General features: G+C 41.3%; 1 protein-coding gene across 4 annotated transcripts in view; it reads left to right on the forward strand.

The window, feature by feature from the left end:
• The first annotated feature begins 791 nt into the window (after positions 1 to 791).
• LOC128887652 (teneurin-a) overlaps positions 792 to 12,284 on the forward strand; it is a 766,007-nt gene continuing 754,514 nt past the window's right edge. For all 4 annotated transcript variants that reach the window (XM_054143776.1, XM_054143796.1, XM_054143805.1 and 1 more), the window contains exon 1: positions 792 to 2,101. The gene's annotated coding sequence lies outside the window, so the exon portion shown is untranslated. The remainder of the gene's footprint in view (positions 2,102 to 12,284) is intronic.

The following is a 12,284-nucleotide window of genomic DNA, read 5'->3' on the forward strand; positions in this document are numbered from 1 at the left end:
TGCAGATGCTCTGAGGCGTTCCTCCAACAAAACATCGCTTGAACCTCGCGGAAGATCCTCGGAACATATTACCATAAAACATATACAAACAAAGGAAGCGTTCATGGCAGGAACAGCAGGATAAAATAGAATAAGTGTCGCTTCGAGGGACCTCGTTGATAGAAAGACCGTGTCAAAGCTTGATCGTTCCGCGAGCAACAACAACGAAGCAGCGACGCGTCGGAGTTTCCGCAACGGGGAACACGAGTCTGCCGCAGAACCGAGACGACGAAGAGGGACAGCGAACGAACGGACGGGGAAAGAATCGAGAGACCAAACAGACGAAAAGGAAAAGGAAGAAAGCAGAAAACAGGCAAACAACGGGGAGACTCGACGTAAGGAAGAGAAGACGGGGTTGGACGGGATGAAAGAACGTGGCGCGAGACGGGGGTGAAGAAAGAGCAAAGGAAAGGAAGGGTACGGTGTAGGAGTTGGAAGGTTTCTTCCTTTTCAAGCTCCCGCGTAGTCGGGGCGATAGCGGGAACCGTTGCGCGGCAAAAGTAAAACGAAGAGGAGAGAGACGAGAGCGCGCGGGCTACGCGAAAGAGCGGAATGGAGCAGAATGGAGCAGAACGGCTGAGCGCGAGACGCGTAGGTACACGTACACGGGTAGCTGCCGTCTATATTTTATATCCGGTACACGAGAAATGTCGCTAGGGCGCAGACTCGAGGCAATCGGGGTCGGTCGGCTCGCCAGTTACTTTTCGCGATCCACCGTGGCCGCTCTGCCGCGGCGCAGGTATACAGGTCGAACGGTCAGCGGGAGTCAGTCAGTCTCACGACGGATAGGGATAAGGGTGAACGTTGCGCACGGGACGGCTGGGAGCGTGGCGCGGGTACTCGAGAGTGACAGATGAAATCGCAGCAGCGAGCGAACGGTAACTCGTGACGGAATAGACGCACATCCAGAACCTATAGGAGGAGTCACGAGACGAGAGACGAGGTGTCTCGAGACGGTGACGCACAGCGAACCGTCACCTTGCCGATTCCACTCCAGGCTGCATCTGCCGCACGAAAGCACAGCTTGCGCACTGTTACGCCGCGTTACCGAGCCACTTGCGCGAAACGCTGAACTGAGCCGCTCGGTCATCCCTGCCGAGTCAGTCGAGAGCTTTCGTGCCGAGTGTTTACGTCGTCGCGCGGGCCAAACACGCGCGCTCCTGCTGGCTCCCCGTTGCGAGCTGGTTCGTTTCGCGTCTATCCCCTTCCGGTGTCTCTCTCGCCCAGCCCCCGTCGATTGCGTCGAATCAGCTGACGTCGATCTCACGGCACTTAGTCGCGTGTCGCAATCCGTTTTATCGCCATCGTTCGTCGCGTTCCATCAGCGATCGTGCGTAGATCGCGATCGTGCTTGCTCCTTCCGCGACGTTACGTGTCCAGGAGCCCCGAAACTCGCGGGAACCGAACCTTCGCGTGACACGCGATCGCCTCGCGCGCGTAAAGGTCGTAATACAGGACTCGGTGTGCTTTGCGAGGGATCGAGGATTTTGGGGTAGATCCGGGCTTAGCAAAGGTACATTGCGCGGAGAAAAAACTTGAGAATTCCTGTTTCCCGAAGACACAGTGCGAAGATAAAGGATTTTGTCTGTGGAATACTGGAAACCTAGTCCAAGGGATCGATGATTCGTGTTAGCTGAACGAGGTAAAGGATCGAGGATTTGATCGAGCTCTGCATCAGTCGATGACATAGTGTGCATCCGTGTTGGTTGAAGACACAGTGCGCCAAGCTGAGAGATCGCGGATTCGGTAAAGTGCAGTGCTCTAGAAAGATCCACGGAAGTTGCTTCTTGACAGATCTCGCGTCAGTGACGAAAGGGTGTGCGATCGCCTCGTGTTCATCGACAGAGGAATTGCCGTCTTCTTCGTGGTCGTTCTGAGAACAGTTACTGTCACCCCGGGGTAGCCAGTGACAAACGCGTGGAAGTACGAGTCGTTTGATCAAGCTTGGTGGACCGTCGCGCGGCAAAGTGACTTCCGCAAAGTGCAACGACGACAACACCATACAACCACGCGACGTGATCGTCAGCATCAATGACAAGCGGAACCAGGGCATCGAATTGAGGTGAGTGTCAGTCCCGATCGACGCCGTAAACGTTGCTGCTCGAGGATCACTTCGGTCGACTAGGAGAACGCGATCGACTTGCTGGTTGTCAGGGCTCGAACGCGGGATTTCATTAGAGAACGGTTTGCGACGCAGTCACGTTAATGGCAGGGGAAAGTCGGGAGAATTAAATTATAATAGACTGAAGGGAAAGGGTCTCTCTCTAGGGCTGTACATAGGAAGGAATAGAATTGTGGCCAACTGCTAGATGACGCTGCGTCACATGGTACGTCTTTGACGTTTTGTTTTTTGGCGGGTAACGGTTAACTCTTTGCGCCCAAGTTTCATTTAAATATACACTGAATTCGATGGAATGCTAGAAGTTTGGCGAGTTGCGATGTGAGAAGGGAAGGAAGTTTGGTACGTAAAGGGAGATAATGATATTCAACTAGATATCGCATACATACAGTTAGTCCCATAAATATTCATACTTTCTACGACTAATAAAGAAATCTGTCTGAATTAAATGATAGGTTTCATATTTTCAAATAAATGTTTCATCATAAATATGTATATGAATAAACTTTATACTTGCATGTATTAATAATGACATATTTGTTTGAAAATATCAAACCTGTCATTTAATTTAAACAGATTTCTTTAATGGACATAGAAGGTACGAATATTTATGGGACTGACTGTATATGAATGTCAATCTGTAGTGAACTCAATCTCAATCTTTAACTAACTGTTCGGTTAAATTTTAAATGATTCTAACAGATAAAGAGTAGTGAATAATAGTACTACCACTTAAAGATACAGTATTTTTTGTAATCGATCCATGGTAATAGAATCTCTATGGCTATTTTGGGTTATGGCAATATAAAAACTGACTCCAAAGCATTTTCCAAAATAGATTTTCATTTTATTTACGTTCCACTAGCTAGATAAAGTAGTAGCTTACTTTTATTACCGCAACCCATCGGCCTCCATTTACGACTGGCAGACGCAACCCCCTACATCAAAGACAAAGAGGATTTTTACCGGTTGGTCAAGTTTTCCCCTAGATTCTGAGCAATCTGCAATGAAGTTCCTGGCGCACCGTTTTTCTCCCAGCTACTGCAGGATTAGTTGAAGATTAAAACCAGTATGTTTTGTAAATAGCGTTATTTTTCTTGCCGGATAGCACATAAATACTGCAAACCTACTTTACTCGAGCCAGATAAAATCTATTTAAGTTTGTCGCTATCGTAGCAGTACCTGAAATAGATTCAAACAGAATTTATACTAGTACTAAATAGGCTTAAACTATTCGAACATCAACATAGATTTAATCTATTTCGACCCATTTTCTAAATTCTAGAGTACTTAATATAAATATAAATTTTAATAAATATTTGTAAATACTAGTTCTATAATACATTACAGTACTGATTTATAAACTATAAAACGAACCTTTTTCCATATACAGAAAATTCATTTCATGGATGATTTTTGATACCAACAGAAAACAATATTATTGGAGAATAATTGATATTACATGCAGATGATATTCACCGTTTTTGCAAGCTTTTTGCCAGTTGGAAACACAGCATCATCTTTCCATTTTGATATTACTAATTACCACATTTCCGAGGCTCTCAATTTTGTTCCAATTTCATTAGTGAACGCTCTTCATGGCGAAATGTGACAATTGCGACCTGAGTTTCGAAGGAAAGTTTACCGTAGATTGATATTATTCATACATTGACGTGATCAATTCTGAAAGTGACATTCTTCGCTTCATTACTCATACATGATTGATTTAAATATTAACATTAGTTATTACATATTAATCGTGCAATTGATATCTTTCTAGTTGACAGAACATTACAGTATATCTTGCAATTAAATTTTTATAGACGAGCGACTTGCAATTGGCGCTTTTGGCAACGAAGGCTGTTTTACAGAAAAATTGAAAAAAACTTGAAAATATTTCAATGAAAAACAAACTTCTGTATAATGAATAAACGCGTCGAGTTCGCCTTTCGTTGTCTTCATTTGTCTCGTTTTTCACAACAGAGATTGTTCGTATCTAGATATCCCCCAATTAATTCGAGAAAAGTCACATAACCTGAAAGCATTAACCATTGTCGTATTCTACTTTTAACTAGTTCGTTTGATTATCTATATAATTACATATATAATCTATATAACTATCTATATAATTGTATTTTTCACTCTCGGTACACACGAGCGTAGAATTGAATTCAGCGAAATTAAAAGTAAATTAACTTAATTTTGAATATTTATTGACCGTCCTGTTCTACTTTTGGTCAAATTTCGGATTCGATTTCGATGAATGAGTCTAACTGAAAATCAAATACGTGTATTTATACCGAAAACGAAATAAACGTACGAAAAATATATTGACTCGTACATCTCGAGTGCAGAAACTTTTTTTTTCAAATGTAGAGCCACTCGAAAAGTTTGGAAACCACTGATATAGACGCAAATAATCCACTTACGGGATTGGTATACATCATGGTAGTCTCGAGTTATTCGTAAAACGCAATTCACTTTTATTAGAGTATACACGGCCAATTTCCAGCAACATAGCATCGTTTCGCAGAACGATAAGTCACCCGTCACTTTTAATACGCGTCAATATTGCATGGTAACGTACGGAGCGTTGGTTTTATTGACCCAAATTGACATATTTTTTACTGTAAATTTCATTTGAATATTTCGCTCGATGTTATTTCGTAATTTTTATAACCTGCTGCAATGATGTATAATTTAATGAAAACATCAAAAGCTAATAATAGTTATCCAGTGGAAATAAATAGGTACGCTAATAAATTTAACTCGATACGAGAACTGACCGTAACTGAATTCTCGAAATGGAATGGCAAGTGAAGCACTTTATCATCTCGTTTTAAATCTATTATGCAGTAGATTTAATCTTTCCAGCGTTTGTTTTGAAAATTATAGTTCATCGATGGGTAAGCATTTGATTCGAATAATAGATAACAAATAAAACCAACCCACAACAATTCATTTCTGATATTTATTTGATCTAACAATTGAATCTTTAGAAATTTAGTGACATGTTTTATTCTATTATTCTTATTTCAATTTTGATTTAAACATTATTAGATGAAATACTACGGCTAGAAAGGAAATATTTTTCAGATACTACGGTGATCAGATTATTTATATATTTGTTACACGTGTTTCAATGATCGTGTTTGTATTGTTTAAGTACAAACAATAAAGTAAATGTAAAGCATATAGGTGTGTGTGAAGCTTTACGTGTGTCTATGTGTGTATATAGATAACTATATTATTTTTAATAATTGTACATGTTCTTGAGTCTGGCATATTAAACTTCCTTATCGGCCTACAATTTATGATAAGATGCTTGGAACAGACACTGCTTCTTAACAAAGGCCTCAGAACTTGTACTGAGCTGTCGGAAGAAGCGTTTAAACTAAACCAGTCTGACGAGATTACCTCTAGGTGAGGTTTACTCGGTGTGTAATACAGTCCAATAGACTTTCTCATAACAAGAGACATTGTACAATCACTTTAACATGTTATCATCCGCGTAATTCGATCGATAAGAATAATTAATTGAACATTCTTGATTATTCAATCAGAATATTTTATTAATACGGTACATTCACATCGATCAGTTATCGATTACCGATTTCCAATGATAGATTCAGTTTTTTAGATTAATCAATCGTTGTCGCGACAAAAGACAGACTCGTTTCTGTTAACAATCGCGCGCCGTTTCTTTGCCAACGAAAGAACAGAAGTTGATCTTCCGTCTGACCTGAAAAGAAGCAATTTGTCCAAGCAGTACCTTTGTCCACACATGTAGACATTACGGTGAACTGTCCGTGAACAACGAAGACGGATACGACGTTCTTTCGTTGAAACCTTGCGTGGGTGGATGTGTTTCTTACTCGGTCGCGTTAGTAATATTTTCAACAAACGCTGCTAATTGGAGGGTTACCGAACTCCTCGCGGAAACTCAAGTTTCACAGTCGTCGTTATTTACAGTTTTATCGAAAGTTCTGGAATCTCTGGCCTTGTTGGCACGATTACTCCTCCGAGGGTAGATTAAATATACAAATGTAATAGAAATTAACTATGCTCGGGATAGTCGAAGTTCCCAGCGTTCCTCCTTCATATTTCCATAATTGAGAGGAAAATGCAAGCGGCACTGTTTTAGATCCTGAACGAGTCGTAAGTATCCCGAGAGAAGTTGAACGTTCCGTTTTAAATACTTAACAAACTTGAAAATGATATTTTATCGTTAACCAAGAGCTTCTGATAGTCCATCCACTTTTCATCCCTTTCAATCATCTACACAGTAAATTGAAAATATTCACTGAACCCCTTTAGGTACTGGGAATCGTCCGATAAATTCGAAAATAAAATTGTATTGATATTCGAAGCATGCTCGCGATATCTCTTCATTCTCTATTTTTGCCATTTCATCTCGGTTAATGCAGAAAACTCTTCGGCGCGGCTGGAAAAATTCGCTTGGAATTAATATTTGCCAAGCATGCAAAGCGTTCAACACGTTACGGGTCGAGAATAGTTAAACTGTTGAATTGCTGCAGGGATTCTTGTACACGGTACTTCAACGATACTTCGGTTTCATCTAACACGATGGTTTTTATTCCGATTTTCCTACGTTTCCATTAAATATTTTTAGAGGAAGACAAAGTTATTTTTTTTACACTTGGACAATAATATTTTTGAAGGTGCAGCCTTTATTCATCTCATTGTATTTCTATAATTGGAAACCATCGCCATAGAGGATGGTAACGTTATTTCAGTTTATATCGGAAATGGACAATCACTCCCACAAGTCAACATACATTCGTATAATATGCATAGCATGGAACGCCAAAGTAAACGGAGAATGCATACTGTTGTAAGTTTGTTTGCATTTACCTCGAGGGACTGACAAAACATTACCATAGAAATAGAGACAATTTTTCAAATTCTAACAACGTTAAACAGTAAACGTACCCCTTTTATTTACGAGAGGTATTCAAATATAAACCGGATTGTTTTTGCACCGCTTTATTGAGGACAGATAAAAATACTAATGGTTGCCTTATATTTCTATGTAGGATCCTTCAACAGAAATACATTTTCTCCTTCAAATAGAAAGCTTTCTGATCCTATAATTGGAAATAGAATTTAGCTGCTTCAAACAAATAACGTCTGCCACCACAATCACGTAGCAGAATGAAGATAACTACGAGATCGAATTATAAGACATTTCATATGCAACAACCTAATATCACCAATAATGTTGTGTACAAAAATTCCAATTTATATTTGAATGACCCTCGTACAATAATTGAACCAATTCATATGAATGTTTCCAAAATAGTAGAAAAACGTATTTTAAATTTCCCCTAAGAAGAATCTTTAAACCCTGTCAGTCCCAAGGCGATATCTCACGAGGATATCTCGAGATCGCTCGAGGTGCCATGACGAACGAGCCAAGCAATCATCATCGATCCTACGGATGATCGATCACGCGCTCCGCGAACAATGAAACGACTATCGTTATTCCGTTCCGCGAGGATGCGCTCGCCGCGTCCCGATGATCCCAACTTCTTAAGTAACCTCCGCATCTGGAGGCATTATGCCGCCGCGACTCAATTTCGTTGTCGTTTCACGTGTCCATACAAACGTCCGGGAGACATCCGACCCGCCCGTGTACACTCCCCGGATGCGTGTGCGTGCATGCGCCGCAAAGTGGAGTCCTATGCAAATATGCTGAAAGCATACCCGGAACGTTCGCGGAGTTTTAACGCGCTACTTAACCGCGCGTTACGTGCGCCGACAGATCGATTTACCTACACCGTCTCCTAGCCCCTAGCTTGCATGCATCCCCTTCGTCTCTCTTCTTCGCGATCACCGACCTGTTCAATGAAATTTCATTGTCGTAACGCGGTTCATTAGCGATCCAGGCTAGTTGGAGTCGCGTGTATTGTTGGCGATCGCTTTCAACCGAAACGACGCTGGATGAAGATGGTTAACGCGGATGAAGTCTCGTGTTAACATGTAGGGATACGGGTTCTTGTCTTTGGGCCATTGTTGCGTGTTCCAGATACTAGGACAGATTGAACCCTTCGAGGTCTAATAAGGGAGTGTACTAGAAATTTATTTTAATACTATTTTTCAAATCTCTACACATGGTTTGAACAGTACTGTTTCGGTATTTGGATAAATCTACGTTAAGTATATTTGAAATGATAGTGGAGAAGATCAGGGATAATTTTTCGCTAAATGTTCATGTAAGAGAACTATACAAGTGATTCGATAAATGCTCCTTCGTGGTTCCCTAATGGAGGCTAAGTTGTCCGAATCTAAATGTTAGAAATTGATTAGTGGATCCACTTTCTTCTCCCAAGGTTAACCTATTATTGACTGAAGCACATCGTCGAGCACAGCCCTCCGCGAAGCAAAATGGAATTGGCGGAGTCGTTTCCTACTTGACCTTGATTGAAACGGCTGTAAGGGTTGGGAAGCATCGAGTCCCGTTTATTTTTGGGACATTCAATCTTTTAGCCTTCACTATTTCTGTATCGTTATTGTATTGAACGTTCAATCTCTTCATCGCTACCGATGAATAGATTTATCTGTTTGAATTTAATGTAAAAGAAACGACATTATTTTCTGCCCCCTCTAATAATTATTCACAGACAACACCTGTAATCACGTCTTTGCCGCGAGTTTCTTTTGGATATGAATAAAATTCACCTTCGTTGTTGGAAAATCGATACGAGCATCCCCTTGGCAGAATTTTAACCCACACGATGGGGGCGGCAGGAGGACGTAGGGTCGCCGTGAATTGAAATTCGTAATACGCGCCGGATGTAAAACTTGCCAGAGGTTCGTGTTAGACTCGGGCACGTAAAAAGCACTTCCGTGCCGGCTGTAAAGCTGCACATAGAATGCGTTACGGTCATTTGCGTCAATCGTACGGCGCATCTCAGGTGTTTAACGTTCAGCTCCGCGGAATTGTTACGGAAACCGGGCGTCCATTGTGTCAGCGAGTATGAAACGTGTTAAACTAACCGCCAACATCCATTAAAATTAATGGGTATTGAATAGCGGAGATGGCCCGACGAGATGATAGGGGATGTACTGGAAGTCGAATGAAGTGCTACGTCCTCGACGAGCCTGAGCGCCTGGACGAATCACTGAATCTCTCTCAGTCCTCGATTCGAACTGTCTCTCGATCGAAAAATTGTTTTACGGGAACATTGGAATAGTGCATCCTGAAACATAGTTTTGCTACGAGATCAAAAATCCTCCAATGCTTTTTTTATCGAACCAGTTCTTATAAACATATATATCACGCTAGAACTCCAAGCCACGAGTAATTAGAACGAGCAAATGATTACGACGCCTTTTTCCGCGCGAACTACCCCTCTATCTGTCCTGGCCACCTCTGCCACCCTTTCCTCCGGCGGCGCGGACGGTATCCAATACCCATTAATTTTAATGATGAACGCGGTCAGTTTAACACGTCCTGGACTCATTGTAGCAAGCTTGTGGGCAATAAATCATACGCCCTTGTCACTGAAAAGTGCATGACTCAGATAAGTGCGCGGGCGTTATTTGTTACACCCCCGGCTGCCTATCCAGTTGCCTCCCTTCTTTACATCCTGCCTACTTGTACGTGAACAGACGTACACAGACGCATTCACGTCATGCATTACAGTTAGGGAACACGATATCGTTTCGAAGCGCGATCAGAATACCCGCCGGTTATCTAGCCTGCCAATAGAGATAACGTTTGAAAGAGTTCCACGAACCAATTTCTTTATTTTCTCTCCACTTTTTCCCGCCTAAACCCCCAGTATTCGATCGTTTCTGGTGCCACCCAGAAGAAAACATCGCGATAGCGAAGCACGTTTGTCCAGCAAAATGGCAGAGGCGTTTATATTCTCATCAATTAGGCGCTGTTGACGGTAAACACATTTGCCTTGTTAGGACTGCTGCCTAAATTGGACTGTTATCCGATGAATACTTTATGTACAAGGATCCTTCAAACGCAAACCGGAACTTTCTTACAAAAAATTTAATGGTGATAGATACAAATACAAATGGAGTGCCTTATCTTTCTAGGTAGGTTCCTTTAACAGAAATACATTTCCTCCATTAGATAGGACATTCCCATCATCATCATCATCCCAGACCCTCGTACTTTTATTTTCGCAAATAAGTTCGCTATAACGTTAAACTATTAACATCCAACCTCTTCATCGCTAGCGATTCGTGGCTATTAACTATTTAGATAAATTCAATTGAAATGTACTATCTCGTTTCAAATTTTATCCGAAATTTGGCCCAACAGAAAATATTTCCCACCACTGTCCTGTACACATACGATTGGGGTTTGATCCTGTCGATCGTCTTGGCAATATCGCGACCGGAAGTTGAGGGTATTTCGTCGAAGCGATTTCAACTCGAGCAGGATTAATTGTACTCGGCATGATTTCCTCATTACCCGTGACGCGCGGAATATACGTTCTCCGGGCGATGGAAATCCAAAATCAGTACACATCAGCCGTGGAAACGTCAAGCCGTCAGTTACGGCCGTGGCGCGCCCGTCGGCTCGTATTGGTGTATACAAGTTGTTAAAATCAAACGCATACGTCGCAATTGACGTTTCCCCGCGCAACGAAATCTGTTTAGTTTAGCTAGTTGCTGCGGATTGTTAAACTTCCACATAATTGTATTAGTCCCGCAGAAATGGCGGAAGTTTGCTGCAATATCGCGACCGTTTCAACTCCATGCTTGGATTCTCACGCTTCGTGTTCGTTGATCATCGAGGAATAAGCAGACATTCTTACAAATTTACGGGGTAGAACACTAGAACCTGCAACAATTTATTTGCTTGGAAATAGAGAACATACTAGAGATAAATGTTGAATGTGTTCCGAAAATATTTAAATTTAAATACCACGTTTAAATTACCGTATGCCTCCACCGAATACGTCGACACTCATTTCTTATCTCTCTGTTTCTTTGAACGAAAACAAACATTTGAACGGTAATGGATCTGTCCAATATATATATGTATTTATTTTTTTATTTATTTATATACATATGTATGCAACTTTAAACAGACAGTACGATTCTAAATCTCGAAAGCAACGCGTGTATCATTCGAAACGAAATGAAAGTTATTATGCGAATTAATCTCGTCTTTTTATCAAGCGAAATCCGTACCCTCTAATCGTATTCTCAATTTCAGAATGATACACAAAGATTTAATTTTTTTACAAGTACATGCATTCCTAGGACGTAATTGTAGTTTGATCTCAATAATCTCAGAACGCGGAGGACATATGTTTCCTGGAAAACACACGGAAAATGAGGGAAAGATTTGCAAAGTACGTGGAAAGCATTAATATCGCTAATATCCTGGTGTATCGATTTCAGTGGCCGTGGCCGCACGCTATGCAACGATGAACACGCGATAAACCGCACACATTGTGAAAAAGTGTTTTCTGCTCAAGTATTGAAATTACGCTAATTACCATGGACAGCCAGATTACAAGTACCCAATTACGTAAAAACATCGAGTATTTCTCTCTATCGTGTGTACACAGGAGCCAATTCACGCTGTAGCCTAGAGTGATTCTGAATTTTTTTTTTATCCACTGTTTGCATAGATAGATACACGTATCGCGAACACTACCTATCGAAAAACACTCTAGCTTCCATAATATTTTTTCGATACCGTGACAAAGCTTTTATACAACAGCAATTTGCAGTTAATTAGTCAGTGTATTTATTCCGATATCAGAAATTGAGTTAAAATCTTTGGTATTCGACGCTGGAGGGCAATTTGACAATTCTAAAATAGAAAAGTATGATATGATGCGAATCCTTTACGTCTCGAAAGCGCAGAACCTGTGCTACGATCTTGGAATCTCGTTGGAATCCCTCTCCAAATGCGTACCGAATCCCTTTTATTGTTTTTCAATTCTAACCTCGTGAGAGCTAACCCAGATCTGATACTGCTTCTAATAGGTATCAAATCCTTTTTATCGTCTTTCAATTCTGACTCAGTGTGAGCTAATCCAAATCTGCTATCGTTCCTAAAACGCAACAAATCTTCTTTATCGCCTTCAGTCCTGGCCACGTGTTACCTGGAGTATTATCGTGT

This window comes from Hylaeus anthracinus, unplaced genomic scaffold, assembly GCF_026225885.1.
Source record: "Hylaeus anthracinus isolate JK02 unplaced genomic scaffold, UHH_iyHylAnth1.0_haploid 0, whole genome shotgun sequence".
Taxonomy (NCBI): Eukaryota; Metazoa; Arthropoda; class Insecta; order Hymenoptera; family Colletidae; genus Hylaeus; species Hylaeus anthracinus.